The following is a 21598-nucleotide window of genomic DNA, read 5'->3' as shown; positions in this document are numbered from 1 at the left end:
GTGCAGGAAGAAGAGAAAGGGGTTAGAGCTGACCTTATCTTGCTTAATCTGTACGAATTCCAGAAGGCCCTGGGGAATCTGAGATTCCTAGACATTTTCCCTTCTCACATTTCCTACTGGAAACCCCTCCAGCTGGCGGGATGCTAAAATAGGTACCATTTAGCTGGCTAATGAAGTCCATATGCAATTGTTAGAAATATAATTGACACTTCAGACTTGGAATCTGCATTTTGCTTTTGTACAGTTTTCTGCTGACCGGTGTGGCTGCCTGCTGGGAACGCTTCTGTTTTCCAAGCTTCTTTGCCCCAGCTGGAATTAAAAGTAGATGCTTGATGTGCTAATGTCAGGTTAGAATAATACCTATCTGTTATGCTGATTAAATAAAATAACATTTGTAAAGCAAAGTGCCAGACAGTGGGCACTGTCTAAATCAGACCATTATTTACAGCCTGCCCGACCCAACTTCTCCAGGCTCCTTTCTCAAGACTCTGTCCCTCCCCTAAGGCCCAGCCCAGCACACCTTACTGTCTAAGTACACTGACATGGTCATTGTTCCCGGCAGACAGGCCTGCTGCAGAGAATGCTGTGGTGGACCTAGGATTTACCTCCAGAGCAATAAACTCAAGATGCGTGAGGGTTAGAGAACCGTCTCCACGAACTTGGACCCTCTCTGTAATATTTAACCCTTCTGACCTTTGGGACAGAGTTGGCACTCAATAAATAGTGGTCAAATGAATGAATACATAAAGGAACTGGGTTCAGAGTGATTCTGAAACATCATGTAAAATATCTCCAAGGAGGCCTGCTAAAATTACAGTTTCTCTGCAGTGTTTCCCCTTACAGAGAAGGGACACAGGAAATTCAAGCCTCTGAGTTTTTCAGGTGATACATACGTGCACTCATGCACACGCACTCATGCACACACACACACACACACACGTACTCACAAGCATACAATCATCAATTAAATCATATGAGGACATAATTTTCTAACGAATAATATAACACTGCAGAGAAAGAAGAAAACCATCAGTTTTTGGTTAACAGCCTTCAATCATCTCGAGCTCAAAATAAGTTCATAAGGATCTACCTGTCTTGTTGCTAATCTATGGATGGTAGAGGTTTACTAAGTGTATACTCAGAAAGCAATAAAACATAAGCAGCAATTCTTTTTACTGACGAACAGTACTAAGAACTCTTCTTGAATTAGATTACGTATTACTTACAACAGCTCTGTGAAGTCATATACACACACATATATACACACACACACCAATATATATGCACATATATGCCAATATACATAGGCATACACAAGCATGCACACATGCACCCACATGCCTGCACACACACACACACACACACACACACCAATCTTATAAAGCAAGGAAACTAAGGCTCAGAGAGGTTAAGTAACTTGACTAAGACCACAATGCCTCAAGACTCAAACCCAGCGCTCTCTGATTCTGAAATTTGTGCTCTTAACCACAATTCTCTACATTATTTTCCAGTAATATTAAAACTGAAGCCAAATGTGGAAAGAGCCCCCTCACTTACTCTGAGTACTTCAGTGAGATCCTCCATTGTTTTTAAAGTTAGGAACTCAACTGTACAGTCCACCTCTGGATTGGAAACACAGTTCAACTGTGAATTAGGTTGCATACTTACATCCCCAGATTAATTTTGTTCTTTAAGCTACTGCAAACTGTTTATGTTGTCTGAGTGTTCACTGGATTCACAGGGAATGGGAAGGGAACTCTCCTGTCCTGAGTGCAAGGAACAGGCCTGGATATTCAACAAACTGTATCTCATTCAATGAAATAAGAATGAGGGGAAACTTTGGTCTCCTGGAAATAAGAGGAAAAAGCATCTTCACTATGTTATTCACAGTCTTTACCTAACTTCCCTTAGTATTAGGAAAGGTGCATTTTATTCACAGAAGACAATTTATAAAGTATGATTTTAACATCTCAGAGAAGGTCCCTGAGTTGTCTGCTCCCCTCTGTCCCCACCTTCATGCTACATCTGAAGATCCATAATTGAAAAATAAAGTCTTTGCTTTAACATTCTTATTCCCAGTTAAAATCCCAGCACCCAGGAGTGCAACAAAGCAATCTTGGAAATATCGTTCTTACGTTAGAATGTACGCAGTTAGAAGAACCCAGCACGAAGCTTGCATGGTGCAGATCAGAGCTGAGCCTGGGAAAGGTACCGAGGACGCTTGAAAAGATGCTGAATCACTTTGCAACATTTCTGAGGTTTGTTTCTGGTCACTGGGAAGGAGTTGCTCCTACTATCCATCCTTATTCACTCCAGTCCTTCCTCCCTACCGCCTTGCTCTCTGCCCCAGAACTGTGTTTCTATAAAGTAAATTAGTGCTCCAAAATGCCAGTTTGTGGGCTGGTTATAGAAGAATCCCTTGGAGAGATTTTTTTGAAAATATGCATTTGTGGGCCTTGCTCCCAAATCTTCTCATCCGGTGGTTCTGGAGTGGGGCCCAGGAAGCTGGGTTTTCCACTGATTCTCCTGAGTGATCCTAAGGCAGAGCCAGATTCTCAGTCTCCAGTGGACAGATCAGTGCCAGAGAAACCTTGCTCAGTGTGAGCTCCAATGCCCCAGAAGCACGGGGACCAGTGGTGAGGCCATATTAATATTGCATCTTTCATAAATCAGTTTTCAAAAGTCATTTAAGTCATAAAATTTGATTTCCCTAAAAAGTATAGTTTGGCTTAATGCACAGGGTAGGACATAGATACGCTGGAGCCTGGAGTTTGGCTGCATTCCTTATATGTTCCACCCTCCTGTCACCCAGACACAGATATGACAGTCGTCCCTCTGGAATAAAATGCTCCATTTATAAAAACAAAAATAAATAAAGTACATAGGAATAAACTTAAGAAAATGCAGTCTCTCAAAGACAAATATCATATGATATCGCTTATATGTGGAATCTAAAAAAATGGTACAAATGAACTTATTTACAAAACAGAAATAGAGTCACAGATGTAGAAAGCAAATTTATGGTTCCAGAGGGGAAAACAGGGGGAAGGATAAATTGGGAGATTGGGATTAACATATATACACTAATATATATAAAATAGGTAACTAATAAGGTCCTACAGTATAGCACAGGGAACTCTACTCAATACTCTGTAATGACCTATATGGGAAAAGAAGCTAAAAAAGAGTAGATATATGTATATGTATAACCAATTCACTTTGCTGTATACCTGAAACTAACATAACATTGTAAATCAACTATACTCCAATAAAAATTTTTTAAAAAAGAAAATGCAACCTCTCTATGAAGAAAAACCTTAATACAATCCTGAGGAATGCAAAGGGAGTCTTGAACAAATGAAGTCATTCCATGTTTTAGCTAGGAAGACCCAACAGAATGACTGTTAATTCATCCTAGTTTATCTATATATTTACTACAGTCCCAACACAAACAGCAACAGGATCTTATGTGAAAAATAGACAATCTGATTCTAAAGTTAATATATGCAAATACACAAGCAAGGATAGTGAGGACAAAATTCTGAAAAAGAAGAGTGATGCAGCAGACACGCAGTAGGCAGCGGGGAAGGGAGATGTGGCCATACTAGATATAAAAACATAAGCTTCAATATTTAATATAGTATTTTATATTAGCAAAGTTTATGAACAGACTGCTCACAGAATAGGAAATACAAATGACTCTTGGACACATGAAAAGATGTTCAACCTTATTCATAGAAGTGGAATTTAAAACATCATAAACAATTTCCATTCAATTATTTACATATCTAAATGTTTCGTGTAGGGCATCCAGAAGCAGAGCCTGAGATGGGGAGATTCTCATGATAGTGATTTGGGCAGGAAGTGCTCTCAGGAGAAGGAGTGTGGGGAGGAGAATGGGGCAGAGAAAGCAAACTGAGCAAGGATGTGGTCTCAGCCCTAGACTGGCTTCTGCCTGATCCGAGAACCCTGGAGCACAAGTCACACAATGGTTTGATCCCACCCCAAGGCAAGGAGGTGGTCCCCCTTCTTCATGTCCCTGTGTCAGTCAGTCTTTTACTTCTGGCTGCCTCTCCTCTCTGCCCACCGCCTCCCCCCCCCCCGCCCCCGGGAAGGAGGATGCAATCTCCTGATCAAGGGAGCTCCCCTTCACTGAAGGATGTCCCTGGAGAAACGACTGATGTGAGCCATTAGGAGCCTCCACCCACAGGGGATAAAGACAGGGTACCGCTGTCCTTGAGAAGGGTTCTGGATAGGGCACCAAGTGCTTCCACTGCACTAAGTACAGCCTTTGCTCATTACATTACATAGAAAATAAAGCGTTAGAGCAAAAATTAAAGAACTATAAGTCTAAGACACACTTAGGCACTTTAGTCACACATGTTTGCTATTTGGAAGGCAGTCAGAGTCTGGGCTATCGAGTCATATAGACTGGTTTTGAGTTCCAGCTCAGCCACGCTGATGTGGGAAAATGATCTAACCTAAGGCTAAATTATCTCTTCTATAAAATGGATATAATTATTTTTTTAAATCCTAGCTTATAGGATAGCTGTAAGGATTAAAAGAGACTGTGTATCAATATAAACAGCATATTAGCTGAATTTCGTAGAAGCTCAGCAAGATTTAGCTAATTGTTCCTTTGCTGCTGCCTAATCCAACTAAGTTAAAACTTCTTATAAAATAAACACAAAATAAACAAATAACTAAATAAATTGTGTGCTGAATTTAATATCGTCTCAGCCCCAGCACTGCTGTTTCTCACTTCAAAATGTCTTAATTTCCTTTCCCACCCCCATTGCACATGTGAACCCAGAAGCACATTATATACCTTAACCCTGAAACATTTAATTCATACAAAATAAATTATGCCTACTCACTAAGCATAAGAAAACAGCACTTCCAGACATCACTTATGCATATTACTTAATGAGAATTTGGAGATGCTAAAATCCTTCCTCTTAAAATACTTTGAGGGCTTCCCTGGTGGCACAGTGGTTGAGAGAGAGTCCGCCTGCCGATGCAGGGGACACGGGTTCGTGCCCCGGTCCGGGAGGATCCCACATGCCACAGAGCGGCTAGGCCCGTGAGCCATGGCCACTGAGCCTGCGCGTCCGGAGCCTCTGCTCCACAACGGGAGAGGCCACAAGAGTGAGAGGGCCGCATACCGCAAAAAAAAAACTTTGAAAATACACTAATAAAATTATCTATTAATAACCATTTCCTCCTGAATACAAAAGCTTTCCATATACATTGTAAACATTCTAGGAAATACAGATTAGCAAAATAAAGAAAGCAAAAGTAATCCAAATCCTGTCATGTACAAACACTCAATATTATTGTGTATGCGTATCTTTCTGGACCTCAGGTGAATAAATATTTATCATTAGATTATCTTACACAAATCTACATTCCTAATATATACAATATTTTGTAACCTTCTTTTATCATTTCAGAGGGTATCAAGTCTTTCCAGGTCATTAAAAGTTTGCAATCTCATTTAAACGGCACACATTGAGGTATGGGTGCAGAGATCTTCATGTATGTGTATATGAAGACATATATGTATAAATATATAGGTACAAAATATAAATTTTATCTAACATATGCATATATAGATAAATCTCTTATATATACTGTGTAAAAATACTTTATTTTTAAATAATCAAACCATTAATCTTTTATAATGTCTGTTTGCCATTGTGATCAAAGTTCTTTGTGTATTTTAAAATACAGAATGATTATGGCTTTTAGAATATATTTTAAATCCATTTAACAACTGCTTTTGGCACCTGCTGGGTAAAAGACATTATAGGTGTTACCAAGATGGATCAGAAACAGATGCTGCTAGGGTCTCCCAGTCAACTCTGAAACAGGTGTGGGCACAAAAAACCAAATGCTAGAAAAACCACAAGAAGAAAGCGACCATATCCTCTGGAGGTAGAGAAAAGGATCAAGAAAGTTATCACAGAGGAAACGGCTTTGCACAAATGTTTGGTGGGCAGAGAATGAGAGGAAAAATATTTGGGCTGAAGGAAAGCATGAGCAAAGACATGGTGAAGTTAGAGTCCCAGGGAACTAGTTCCCAGATGACGTCTTTAGTTGATTTAGTTCCAAACACCATGACAAAGCAAAGAGGTTCCTGAACTGTGCTCAGTAAGAGACACCAGGTGGGCAAATACCTTTCACGACGCACTTAAGACTACATATTGTGACAAATCCTTCATTGAGGCCAGTTGGCTCCTCTGACAAGACATCTTTCCTTTGGAAATGAAAAGGTATGGAGTAATATCACCCCTTGGTTTATCCTCAGGCAGCCGAGGAGATGGACGTGGGTCTAGGTGTGCTTACCCCACCCCTGATGATAATAACTGGACAGAAGTGTGCTTGCTGGAATTCTCAAGCCATCCCTGAGTTCGAAGTGTAACTAAATTCCCTATTAGAGAGCCAATTTGTTGTGAGGGAAATTAAGTTATTATTGCCTCTTGAATGTCAGCTGGCAGGCTCTGTCTCTGGCTAATGCCTATAATTATACAAACAGCCTTCTGAGCACAACCCGTATGGCAGCTGCATATGGCATTTACAGTTCTTATAATAACACAACAGCCAGCCAAGAAGAACCAACACAGGCACACCTCTAACCTGCAAGTGACCTGCTAATTAGCAGCCGTGTGGGGTTAACACACAGAGCAGCTCGTATAGGGCCGGGTGTGATTAATGTAAACATGGACCCCGGTAAGTGGGGAAATATATGCCAGGAGGAGCTTCCTCACTCCCCGCCTGTGTTGGTCAAACAAATGAGAAAAGCACACACTCAGCAGAAAGACCTTCTAAAATTAATACAGCACTGAGAACAGGGAATCCGGTGTCTTCTTCCCACACCACTCCCACAACCCCTGAATCATAACCACAGAATTAATCTTCAGGTTTGGATACTGGGGTTAAATGTGTCCTTTCCCAAGACCCCACTTTCCATCCTGGCTCTGATGGCTTCTTCTCCCATCTCACCGGATTATTTCATTTATGTTTGCCCTAAAGCTTCTTTTGTTTCCCACGCAGAAGTGGGAAGGCTGTTTGTGCTCAGAAGGCTGTTTGTGGAATTACACTATTATCGAAACCCATAATGAAAAGTAAAATGCCTCCTAATATTTCTCTTCCTCCCATCCAACTGCTCCAAAGACCAGTGTATCTGCTTCGGTCTGGTCCCTTCTAAGTCCAGTTCCAGATTCTGCTGTCCTCAAACATTTGAATGTTATTCTTCATAACTGTCATTTACAAAAGTCATTTACAAACCAACTTGTGAGGCAAAACAAACAAAACGTATATGGATCGTGAGGGCTGCTCCCAGGGCCTCTACTTCTCATGATTTCTTTTTCTACATCTGTCTCGTTGCAGCAGTAATTTTCCCTCTTAATCTTTCTTCCTAACAAAGTCAAACTCCTTTCTCCCTTTCCTTTTATACTTTAACATCACTTAAATGTCACAAAGTGAAAGGATATCAAATTAGATGCTCATTATTAACCACAAAAACAAATGTTTACTGGGTGTACAAGTAGTGTCAACCTGGATGATGGTAATAATTAATGATAATGGCAATATTTATTAGCTTAGACCATTTATAGCACTGTGCTGAGCACTTTACGTATAAAATCTCATTCTATCCTCACATCAACTCCACGAAGCATGTTCTGTTGTTCTAATTTTATAGATGAGAGAATTGGGTCTTAGAGAAATTCAGTACCTGCTAAGAACCTCCTAGCCAGTGGGAAAGCTGAAATCCAAACTGGACCCATCTCATTCCCAAACCTAAATACCTGAGTCATTTAGGGGCTCTCTGCTCAGAGCCCTGGTCCCCTCATGTATGAAGAAGAATAATTAGACAAAATGCTTTCTACAAAACATGAGGAGATTAATTAATTATAAAATGCAATCCTCAAGTGATTTCCCAACTATTTCTGAATCAGAAAATATATGTTTGTAATTTATAAAGTCTTCTTAATTAAAAAGTAACTCGAGGCTTTCATTTCAAAGTAGCAGACCTGTCATGTGCCTCTTCCCCTGCTTCTCTCTCAAAGCTTGGGACAATGTGGGTAGAATTATACTACAAGGAAATCAATTCATAACCACATAGAGAAAGGGAATGGAAGTCATCGAGGGACATCCAGGATAGTTTCAGATGTCGGAAACTGATGGGAGCGTGCTAGGGAAAAAGCTTCAAGGTAAGTGAGAGTCCATCCGACAGACAGATGCATGACAGGCTCCCAGTGTCGAGGAGGCAGGTCTGGAAGGCTAGAGTCACACACAGAAGAGATAGATGGGGACAACTGGGAAGTTTAAGCAAGATTGGCAGTGCCACCTGCCCCACCCTTGCCCTGAGCCTAGGAAGCCTAGTTTCCTCCCATAGTAAAAAGCATAAAAGCCTCTCCAGCTCTCCTCCAAATAAGTAAAGCAAATTGCCTAGGAAGTGTTTGCATTACTGGGTGCTCCTGGTACAGAATAAAGCCCTTTTGATTCTGTATTTGGATGATCTTAATCTCAGAGGTCATCAGTCCTCTTCTAAGACACCTTGAAGGAAAACCAGGCTACTGCTTCTCAGAGCTTGCAAAAGTACACAGGAATCTCCCATCAGCTTCATACAATGACCAACATGACCTTCATTCTTAAATATAAATAGACAACCAAGAATTATAAGAGACAGGACTTCCCTGGTGGCGCAGTGGTTAAGAATCCGCCTGCCAATGCAGGGGACAGGGGTTCAAGTCCTGGCCCAGCAAGATCCCACATGCTGCAGAGCACCTAAGCCCATGCGCCACAACTACTGAGCCTGTGTTCTAGAGCCCACGAGCCACAACTATTGAGCCTGTGTGCCACAACTGCTGAAGTCCATGCACCTAGAGCCCGCACTCTGGAACAAGAGAAGCCACTGCAATGAGAAGCCCACACACCACGACGAAGAGTAGTCCCCGCTCACCACAACTAGAGAAAGCCTGCGCGCAGCAACAAAGACCCAATGCAGCCAAAAATAAATAAATAAAATAAACAAATTTATTTAAAAAAAAGAATTACAAAAGATATGATAAAAAACCAGAAGCATGGAAAAAAGAAAAAAGAAATAGCAACCAATGAATCAGGTGAGTAAAATGATAACAAATAAGATAGACATATTTTTAACCGCAAAATTTGAGAGGAAATTTATCCATTAAGAAGTAGGATGTTGAAAAGTAGGTTAATCAGAAAATATAAGAGTTCTTAGAAATTAAGAATAAGATTGCCAAAATAAAAAATGTCAATAGAAGGACTGGAAGAAAGAGTAGGATACCTCTCCTAAACATAGATCAGAATGATAAAGGTAGACAGAATGAAGAAAACAGATACAAGTAGTTTCCATGTGGTTCAGCACCTTACTGATGGAAGTCACTAAAAAGGAGATCAGAGAATGCAGAAAAAAGTAACAAACATAGAATGAAAGAAACTCAGACATGAAAAAACACAACATTCTTCAGAATAAAAAGGCAATGGTGTGATGATCAAGATAAATGACAGAAAACCACATCTAAAAGATTGCCATGAAACTTAAGAACATTCTGGATTTAACAAAATAAATAAAGTCTGAAAGCTTCCAGAGGAGTGGAAAAAAAATCTTATCTCCCACAAAGGAACAACAATCTGATTTCTCACGAAGACCACTGGCTGGCTATAAGATACTGCCTTCCAGCTTCTGGGGCTAATTTTTGTGTTGTTTTTTTTTTTTGCGGTATGCAGGCCTCTCACTGTTGTGGTCTCTCCTGTTGCGGAGTACAGGCTCCAGACGCGCAGGCCCAGCGGCCGTGGCTCACGGGCCCAGCCACTCCATGGCATGTGGGATCTTCCCAGACTGGGGCACGAACCCGTGTCCCCTGCATCGGCAGGTGAACTCTCAACCACTGCGCCACAAGGGAAGCCCTGGGGCTAATTTTTTTTAAAATACACGGTATATTTCAGAATTCTTGTAGATTTACAGAACTGAGAAAGTAGTATAAACAGTTCTCATAAATCACTTTACATTAATATGGTACACTTGTTATAATTAATGAACCAGGCTTGATATATACTTATTCAGATTTGCTTAGTTTCTACCTAATGTCCCTCTTCTGTTCCAGGATCCCACTCAGGTACAACATTACATGTAGCTGTCCTGTCTCTTTAGGCAACTTCTGACTGTGACAGTTTCTCAGACTTCTCTTGTCTTTGCTGATAGGAACAGTTTCGAGGAGTACTGATTGGTATTTTGTAGAATGTCCCTCTATTGGAACTTGCTTTCTGTTATTCTGCTAGACTGGGGTTAGGGGTTCAGGGGAGGAAGATCACAGAAGCAAAGTGCCATTCTCATCACATCATATCAAGGGTAAATACCATCAATGTGATTTATCACCATTGATGTTGACCTTGATCATACGGCTGAGGTTATGATTGCCACTTTTTTCTAGTGTAAAGCTCCCCCTTTCCATACTGTCCTATGCACAGCCCACACTTCAGGAGTGGGGACTTACGATCCACCTTTATGAAACCAGAATATCTAGATTTTTGGGGGAATATTTCTGTATGGGGGTTTTGTCTCTTTCACCCCATCAATCAATCATTTCTTTATATCACTATGGATTCATGGATGTTTATTTTATACTTTGGGTTATAATTCAGGGCTTCCCTGGTGGTGCGGTGGTTGAGAGTCCACCTGCGGATGCAGGGGACATGAGTTCGTGCCCCAGTCCGGGAAGATCCCACATGCTGCGGAGCGGCTGGGCCCGTGAGCCATGGCCGCTGAGCCTGCGCAGCCGGAGCCTGTGCTCCGCAACGGGAGAGGCCACAGCAGTGAGAGGCCCGCATACTGCAAAAAAATAAAAAATAAAAAAAATAAAAACCTTTTATAATTCAATGTGACTTTATTTTGTGGCCCAGATTGTTCCACCTTTGGGCATAGAAGTTCTTTCAGTTAGCTACTGTGTACCTTCGACATAATATGGATGGGTTGTAGTTTTATTTTTGTATTTTTTGAGTTCTTCCTAACTTTCTGTCACTGCAAGATGCTCCAGGCTCATCTTTGTCCTGCCCTAGTCCTAGAATCAGCCATTTCTCCAAGGAGCCCCTTTTATTGGAAATGGGATTAGAAACCAAAATCTGAGTGTGAGGTGTGTTTATATCTACAGAGGTGTCACCGCTTCTTGGCTCTCTGAGCTGATAATGCGAGGAAATATATATGTGTTTACTAAAACATGTATATATACACATCTATAAATAGTTCTATATGTAGACATCTGGGTCTATATTAGACTGAACATGAGTTCACACTGATGTCTCCAAACATAATCCATTACCACATGGATTATTCCATGCTACAGAATAATAAAAAATGTCAATAGAAGGACTGGTACCTTGCAGGTCTTTCAGCTCCTCCTTCCCTTGCTTGTCTGCAAACTACCACTCTCACAGTAAGAAACCTGGCTCCCCCCATCTTCCATTCATCCACTTAATTGTTCAATTCCAGTATATGCACATGTATACAGTATCAGAATTGTTCACTCATACAGCCATGGGAAATAACTTTATCAATTAGAATATAATACGTGCAGTTCCTTTTCCCTTTAATTTTACAGACTCCACTCATTTCCAGAGTTACTTAGAGCAACACCTTCTCCTCCGGTTGGATTGTTTTTCATGTGCCTACATGAACGTTCATTCTGTACTGTAACATCCTATGGTTTTGACAAATGCATAATGTCTTACATCCACCATTACAGGAGCATACAAAATAGTTTCACCTACCCTAAAAAAATCCCCTGTTCTTCACCTATTCAACCCTCCTCACTTCCCCCTAAACATCTGGCAACTAGTAATCTGTTTACTATCTCTATAGTTTTGCAATTTCCAGTATGTCATGTAATTGAAATCATACAGTATGTAGTCTTTTCAGACTAATTTGTTTCCACTTAGCAATATGTCATTAAGATTCCACAATGTGTTTTTGTAGCTTAATCAAGCATTTCTTTTTAATGAAAGAAAATGACAGATCATTTCTTTTTAATTATTCAGTAAATATACTAAATAATATTTTGCTGTATGGATGTAACACAGTTTCTTCATCCATTCACCTACTGAAGGACATCTTAATTACTTCTAGTTTTTATAGATTAAAAAAAACTGCTATAAACATTTGTGTGTATTGCTGGATTATATGGTAAAACTGTAACTTTGTAAGAAACTGCCAAACTGCCTTCCAAAGTGGCCGCATCATTTTGCATTTCCACCAGCAGTGTTTCTCTGTATCCTTTCCAGAATTTGTATTACCGGTGTTTTGGATTTTAGTCATTCTAATAGGTGTATACTGTTACCAAATTATTAATTTGCAATTCCCTATTGACAAATTTTATCCAGCATCTTTTCATACATTTACATGTTTCTTCTTTGATAAGGTATCTGTTCAGCTCTTGCCCATTTATTAATTGGTTTGTTTTCTTATTGAGTTCTGAGAGTTCTTCATATATTTTAAATACAAGTACTTTACCAGATATGTGTTTTACAAGTGTTTTCTCCCAGTCTGTAGCTTGTCTTTTCATTCTCTTAACAGTGCCTTTTGCAGAGCGGAAGTTTTTAATTGTAATAGAGTCCAACTTACCAAATTATTCTTTCATAGATTATTCTTTTGGTGTTGTATCTTAAAACTCATTGACAAATCCAAGGACGTATAGATTTTCTCCTACGTTTTCTACTACAGGATTTATAGTTTGCATTTCACATTTAAGCTTATGATCCATTCTGAGTTAATTTTTGTGAAAGTTGTAAGGTCTGTGTCTACCTTCCCTTTTTTTTCCTGCATATGGCATCTAATGTTCCAGTATCAGTATCCTTTGTCGGAAAGACTCCTTTCTCCATTGAATTGCCTTTGCTCCTTTGTCAGAGCTCAGCTGAATATATGTGAGTGGTTCCATTTCTGGGCTCTCTGTTCTGTTCCATTGTTCTCTGTGTCTATTCTCTCACCAAAGAGATGCTGTCTTAATTACTGTGGTTTTATAGTAAGTCTTGAAATTGGATAATGTGAGTCCTAGCTGTGTTCTTTATTCACCATTAGTCTGACTATTCTAGGTCTTTTGCTTTTCTATATACACTTATCCCATTTGTTCCATTTCTCTGTAGAACCCTGACTAATGCAAGCCTCCTAACATATTAATCATAGATTATTTTAAATTCCTAGTCTGATAATTCCAAAATATGTGTCATATTAGAGTCTGGTTCTGATGCTTGCTTTCTGTCTTAGTCTGTTCAGGCTGCTGTAACAAGATACAATAGAACAGGTGCCTATGAACAACAGAAATTTATTTCCCACAGTTCTGGGAGGCTAAAAGTCCAAGTTCAGGGTGCCATCATGCTTGGGCAAGGGCCCCCTTCCAGGCTGTAGACTTCTTATTGTATCTTCACATGGTGGAAGGGGCCAGGGAGCTCTGAGGGATCACTTTTATAAGAACATTCATGCCAGTCATGAAGACTCCATCCTCATGACCTACTCACCTCCCAAAATCTCCATCTACTAATACCATTACCTTTGGGGGTTAAGATTTCAACATATAAATTTGGGAGGACATCAGCATTCAGACCATAGCACTTTCTATATTCAGACTGTGTCATTTTTTTGCTTTTTAGCAGGCCTTGTAATTTTTTGATGAAAGCCAGGCATGATGGATCAGAACTGAGATAAAATCTGTTAGTATGAGGTTTTATGTTACTCTAACTTGGAGTTGGACTGCTTACTGCTTACCCTAGCTGTAGGCACCAGAGACTCTGAATTCATCTGGTGTCCTTGTTTTCATCTCCCCTGTTGTCCTGGGGTTTCCCTAGGCACTCCTCCTTAAATAAAGGTACCTTCGGTACCTTGTAGGTCTTTCAGCTCTAATATGCTGTTATTATACTAGAGCCCTACTGAGGCGGTGGTCAGGTGTGGGGTAGCAGAAGAATTTTATAATCTTATGATTAAATCTGTCTTCCAGTGGTCTATGTCCCTGGGTCGTGACTTTCACAAATGTTTCTTAACATTTCCTCCCACCCCCTTACATGAGACCGAAGACTAGTTGGGGCAGGAGTGGGTAAATGCCTTTCCCTAGGCTTTATAAGGCTCCTGGTGACATCCTTCCCCTTGGATAGTAAGTCTTTGTGATAGAGAGTGCTTTGGGCATTTTCAAAAGATTACTTTTCCTTCCCCCTGCCAGTCACCAAGGGATCTTTCTTAGATCTTCACGATGAGCACCTGGTATTGTGGCTAGAAGTAAAATCCATGATTGTGGAGAACATGCTAAAACTGCAGCCTCTAGGTGATTTTCACTTCCATGCTATTCTACATTCAATCTCCAGCAACTCATCAAAATTACTATGTAATAGTTTCTACCAGTTTAAGGCTCTAGTGGCTCCTGCTCTATGGAAACAGATTTTAGCTCTCTGGATTTACCATTCTCTCCAGATCTGGGAGTAGCAATTTGCCCTGAGACCTCAATTCTCTAATGGGCCCAAGCAAAGTCACGATTTTCAGTGTGTTCAGCTCTTTTCCTGTTGCCAGGACAAGAGTGATGGGTTCTGAGCTCTTTAAATTTTGGAACTGAAACCAGAAGTCCAGGTCATTTATTTTGAAGCTATATTCAATACCTAAGCAAACCATCAATCAAGTTTGAGAGCTAAAGACATTTTTAGACATACGTCAACTGAGAAATGTCCAATAATTGAAGAGTTCTTTAATGAGATGATAGAGAAAGTACAGAAATAAACAAAATATTGGAAGTCACTGGATCTAGGAAATAGTAGGTTTACCCTAGCAAGCAGAGATGGGAGATCTCAGGATGACAGGTGATGAGTCAGTGGTCTGTGATGGAGCAGAAGGTTCAAGCAATCTCCAGGGAATTGCTGTGAAGGATGTAGATTCCATATAGATATGATGGATAGGCTAGAAAATTTGAGAATATGTAAGTCCACACCATTCTCTTGTCAACAAGAGGAAAGAAAGGCAAATTAGAAACTCTGTTGCAGGGCTGGGAACTGGATAAGAAAGTCATGGTTGGCTTCTAGCTCCAGCAATAAACTGAATAACCATCTAGCAACAGAATATCTAAAAATGGTCATTTAACATGTGTGCCTGAACCGGTAAGAAAATAGGGAAAATCCTTAAAGGCCAATTGCAGAGCAAATGCATGAATCCAGCAACGTGAGCTTTGAAGATCCTGACTAACCAAAGGGCATCTGCATTACTCTGTTACTAAAATATTCGCTTTTAACAATTGCCCAGGGAAAGGAGACAAAGTCTAGGAAAGTGTCTCCTTCCCACAAAACATCCCTTGCCTGACAAAGTAAAGAATTAGATACAAAAATTCCTGTGAATATAGGACATCTTCAGTGAAAGAGAGAATTGGTGGGTGGGAAAATAACGCCTCACAAAAGCAGACACCAAAGAAAATTTCCTGTCATTACCTCGTCTTTGGGTGAAGAGAAAACAAAAATCTTTCTTCATAATTTGCAACTATGAGCTGGCTTTTACATGGATTAGAGGTCCGAATTCATGTTGTGGGAATATTCTAAAAACCAGCAAAGTAAACAATAAACTAAGAAGTTGGTTTAAATTGATTCCAGGAATTTACAATGCCTCCAGGCAGGATCAAGCACAATCTTTTTCAAAGAAACTGCCCTTAATGTAGACCTCAAAGAATCCCTACCGTCCTGCTGATAAATTTTCAGTGAATACAAGTTCAAGATAAAAACAAAATAAACTGAAACATAAAGACAGAACATATAAGGAAAAAGACATCATGAGTGAGAATAAGCCAATATAACAAAGCATAGAATCAGAACTGAAAAGACTTCAGATGGGGGAATTGGGTGAAGGTGGCCAAAAAGCACAAACTTCCAATTTTAAGATAAGTAAGTACTGGGGACGTAATGTATAGCATGATGACGGTGTTGCTATGTGGTATATCTGAAAGCTGCTAAGAGAGCAAATTCTAAAAGTTCTCATCACAAGAAAAACAATGGTAACTGTATGAGATGATGGCTATTAACTAAACTTACTGTGGTGATCATTTTGCAATACGTATATATGTCAAGTTATGAAGCTGTACACCTTAAACTTATACAGTGCTGTATGCTGATTATACCTCAGTAGAACTGGAAGAAAATAAATTAATTAATTAAAATTATGATTGCATTAAAATATATTTTCAAATTCAAGGTGTGGTTAAATTTTATTTAAATGCAAAATAAAACTTTTTTTTTAAGAAAAGACTTCTGAGGTTGTTTTTATTAGCTATAAATAAGAATATTTTAAATGACTGTGAAAATAAAACAGAATTTTAAAAAGCACGAGTAAGAAGCAAAAGATTAACAACAATGACCTGATGAAGCATAATAAAAAGAATCAGCTAGAACTTATGAGTGGGAAAAAAAGAAGTCCTGATTCATTACTTGATTGTTAACTAAGAGAGCTATTCAACTAAAGACCTATAAAGTTTGGGCCCAGGAATTTTTGTCATGAAACATGCCAAATTAAGTTGAATGAGAGGCTTGGTGGAAACAGTGAGTGAGACACCTTAGCCAGTGCATTTGGAAGAGAAGGGTTTGGTCCAAGCCAAACTTGTAGCAAACTGCTAGGGCCATTGACCTGGTTTACCACCCTGTTCTAGGGCTGCTCTGGCTGAGGCAGTAGCCACTCCCTGGTTCCAGCTCCAGCCCTGCACTGACTGACAGCACCACCAACCTCCCAACCCCATCGCTCCCACCATCACCTCCCAGCTCACTCTTCAGACCAATGTTGCCAACTCAGTTATCATTAGGCCCCTCAAATCAGTCATGTTCACAAGTCTTATCTCCTAATCATGCTTCCTGTCTCAATGACATAACCTCCCCCAGTTACTAGAGCCAGAAAGTTGAATCATCCTTGTTTCTTCCCTTTCCCCCTTCCCCAAAAAACAAATCACCCAAAACCTATCAATTATATTCCCCCTTAAAGAAGAGATATAAAGTACTATGGATATATTAATCCCAAACTCTTAACTACTATATATAAAATATATAACCAAAATGGACCTACTGTACAGTACAGGGAACTATGCTCAACTTATAATGGAAAAGAATCTGAAAAAGAATTATATTTTATATATATATGTATCTGAATCACTTTGCTGTACACCTGAAACACAACATTGTAAATCAACTATACTTCAATAAAAAAATTTTTAAATAAAAAACTAAGAGATATAAAAATCAAATATGCCTTTGTTTTCATTCTCAGGGACCCACCTTGGGTCACAGCCCCACTGAGGTTTCTGTGCTTCCAGGCAGGATCCCTTCGGCCCATCTTCACCTCGGCTACCTTGCAGCAGATGTTCTCTGAGGCTGATAAAGTTTGTTTCATGGTCCCTCACTTGCACAGGCCCCTGCCAAGACTTGGAAAGAGCCCTAGTAGTATGTCCATATGGCCATGTGTTTTGTAAAATTTGCAAAGGTAAGATGCTTCCCCTCTTCCTCTTGTGTCAGGTACTTTGGGGGCATTGAGCCAAGGAGAAGTTAGGCCGGGATTACACTTGGAGTTTAGTAGGATATACATACATGGTTTGTAGTCATCTCCACATAGAGGTAAGTTATTGTTTATTGTTCCCATATAAGAATGACTTTCAGAAATACTACTAATTATCTCTGTGCCCACTGTCTTAGCATCATGACATAAAGCCATCAAAGAAAAGCTGAATAATTAGTTATCCATTCAAAGAGTATTTATATTAGTAACCATACAAGAAAATTTGATATACTGTGTCAAAATCGTATGGCTCATAACACATGAAATAACCTTGAGAGGTTTTCTCAAATATGGTAAACAAACCTAAAAACTTACATAAACCACCAATAAACTGTAAAGATGAAAGAAACATTTAAACTCTTAATAATAAATAAAATTTCCATTAACCATGCTAGAGGATAAACTAAACTATCTTCCTACTCCGTCAATAGAAAGTGATATAAGAAAATGCATGTGAAGAGGTGAACCAAAGGTTGAGTACTGCAAATATAGGAGGAAATCTTTTACAGAAGTATGTTGGCAGTAAATTAATAAAATATGTTATTTTTCCGGATTTTTCTCAGCATTTTTAAATTTGTAATTTGTTGTGCTTTCTTTTCTCATTCTAAACAAATATTCACTTTTGTACCTAATTTTGGATTTTTAAATTCATATTATTTATTTCTTAAAGAGAGACCCCCCCCCATTAGAGAACAAACTTATGGTTACTGAGGGGGAAGGGATGGGGGTAGGGATAGGGAGTTTGGGACTGACATGTACGCACGGCTACATTTAAAAGGGATAACCAACAAAGACCTACTATACAGCACAGGGAACTCTGCCCAATATTACATAACTACCTAAATGGGAAAAGAATTTGAAAAAGAATAGACACATGTATACGTATCACTGAATCACTTTGCTGTACACCTGAAACTAACACAACATTGTTAATCCACTATACTCCAACCTAAAATTAAAAGTTAGAGAAAAATGATTATGAGTTCAATATTTCTGTTTTCTTAAGTCAGATGTCTTCATCTTAAATAGATTCTATATACCTTCTGGAATACAGTGCTACAATAATATACCAACATTTTTTTAAAAAAAAGAGAAACCCCCGCCAAACTGTATATGCATCAGGCCCCGCAAAACCAAATATAAATTTGGTTAAGTCATCCCTCTTACCTCCAGGACAAAGATCCAGTTTCCTCAGCATAATATCTAATGACCTCATGATCATACTCTGTCATCCATTCGACTTTTAACTCTCACTACTCCCCCAGTTTGCTTCTATATTCCAGACACCAACCTGCTAGAGTTAGCAAATGCAGCACGTCTTCCAACGCGGCATCTGGTTGTGCACGTGACACCCTCGGCTTGGCTTTCCTTCCCTCACACTCGTGCCCTCATTCAGACCTTCCCCAATGAACCCATCTATAAGCAGCACATTCCTCAGTGTTCTTTCCCACAATGCGTTTCCCTCAGGTGTCAAACATTTATCACATTCATCAATGTTATATCTGTTCTCAGTTTTATTTTCATGTTTTCCTCAGTAGACTCCAAACTCCCTGAGAGCAGAGCTCAGAACTCTTTTAGTGTCAGTACCTATGTATAGTAGGTGCTCCATTAATACTTGTGCAATGAATGAAGAGCGAGGCTCTGGCTGTGAGAAAGGCAGTGTAGAACGAGACAGAACTAAAGCAGGTGCATTTCAGGAGGAGTTTCTGAGCAGTACTTGAAGATAAAGGGCCTGAATAACTAGCGGGTCAAGTAGCTGTGATTTTACTACACCCCACACCACCCCCATGACATTCTATTCTTAAAGAAACGCCTGGGGACATAACACGTACACTGTTGAATAGAAATACATAGCTTAATGGGATATACTGACGGAGGAAAGAGCTCAGGCAGAGAAAGAGAAAGAGAGAGAGAGAGGAAGGAAGGAAGGAAGAGAGGGAGGGAGGGAGGAGGTAAGGAGGTAAGGAGGGAGGGAGGGAGGGAGGGAGGGAGGGAGGGAGGGAAGGAGGGAGGGAGGGAAGAAGAATGAAAGAAAGAAAGAAAGAAAAAGAGAGGGAGGGAAGGAGGAACAAAGGAAAAGAGAAAGAAGGAAAGAGAGAAAAAGAAATGGAAAAGAAAGAAGGGTGGGAGGAATAAACACTAAGAAAGAGCTTCATCCACCAGAGGGCAGACAGCAGAAGCAAGAAGAACTACAATCCTGCAGCCTGTGGAACAAAACCAGTCACAGAAAGACAGACAAGATGAAAAGGCAGAGACTGTGTACCAGATGAAGGAACAAAATAAAACCCCAGAAAAATAACTAAATGAAATAGAGATGGGCAACCTTCCAGAAAAAGAATTCAGAATAATGATACTGAAGATGATCCAGGACCTCAGAAAAACAATGGTGGCAAAGACTGAGACGACGGAAGAAATGTTTAACAAAGACCTAGAAGAATTAAAGAACAAACAAACAGAGATGAACAACACAATAACTGAAATGAAAAATACACTAGAAAGAATCAATAGCAGAATAACTGAGGCAGAAGAATGGATACGTGACCTGGAAGACAGAATGGTGGAATTCACTTCTGCGGGACAGAATAAAGAGAAAAGAATAAAAAGAAATGAAAACAGCCTAAGAGACCTCTGGGACAACATTAAACACAACAACATTCGCATAATAGGGGGTCCCAGAAGGAGAAGAGACAGAGAAAGGACCTGAGAAAATATTTGAAGAGATCATAGTTGAAAACTTCCCTAACATGAAAAAGGAAATATCCACCCAAGTCCAGGAAGTGTAGAGAGTCCCATACAGGATAAACCCAAGGAGAAAAACGCCAAGACACATAGCAATCAAATTGGCAAAAATTAAAGGCAAAGAAAAATTACTGAAAGCAGCAAGAGAAAAATGACAAATAACATACAAAGGGACTCGCATAAGGTTAACAGCTGATTTCTCAGCAGAAACTCTACAAGCCAGAAGGGAGTGGCATGATATACTTAAAGTGATGAAAGGGAAGAAACTACAACCAAGATTACTCTACCCAGCAAGGATCTCATTCAGATTCGATGGAGAAATCAAAAGCTTTACAAACAAGCAAAAGCTAAGAGAATTCAGCACTACCAAACCAGCTCTACAACAAATGATAAAGGAACTTCTCTAAATGGGAAATAGGAGAGAAGAAAACGACCTACAAAAACAAACCCCTCAAAATTAAGAAAATGGTAATAGGAACATACATATCGATAATTACCTTAAACGTGAATGGATTAAATGCTCCAACCAAAAGACACAGGCTCGCTGAATGGATACAAAAACAAGACCCATATATATGCTGTCTACAAGAGACCCACTTCAGACCTAGGGACACATACAGACTGAAAGTGAGGGGATAGAAAAAGATATTCCATGCAAATGGAAATCAAAAGAAAGCTGGAGTAGCAATACTCATATCAGATAAAATAGACTTTAAAATAAAGACTGTTACAAGAGACAAGGGAGGACAGTAAGTAATGATCAAGGGATCAATCCAAGAAGAAGATATAATAATTATAAATATATACACACCCAACATAGGAGCACCTCAATACATAAGGCAACTGCTAACAGCTCTAAAAGAGGAAATCGACAGTAACACAATAATAGTGGGGGACTTTAACACCTCACTTACACCAATGGACAGATCACGCAAAATGAAAATAAATAAGGAAACAGAAGATTTAAATGACACAATAGACCAGATAGATTTAATTGATATTTATAGGACATCCCATCCAAAAACAGCAGATTACACTTTCTTCTCAAGTGGGCATGGAACATTCTCCAGGATAGATCACATCTTGGGTCACAAATCAAGCCTCAGTAAATTTAATAAAATTGAAATCATATCAAGCATCTTTTCTGACCACAACACTATGAGATTAGAGATCAATTACAGGGAAAAAAATGTAAAAAACACCAACACATGGATGTTAAACAATACGTTACTAAATAACCAAGAGATCACTGAAGAAATCAAAGAGGAAATCAAAAACTACCTA

This window comes from Globicephala melas, chromosome 20 (assembly GCF_963455315.2).
Source record: "Globicephala melas chromosome 20, mGloMel1.2, whole genome shotgun sequence".
Taxonomy (NCBI): Eukaryota; Metazoa; Chordata; class Mammalia; order Artiodactyla; family Delphinidae; genus Globicephala; species Globicephala melas.
Note: the sequence above shows the minus strand (reverse complement) of the source record.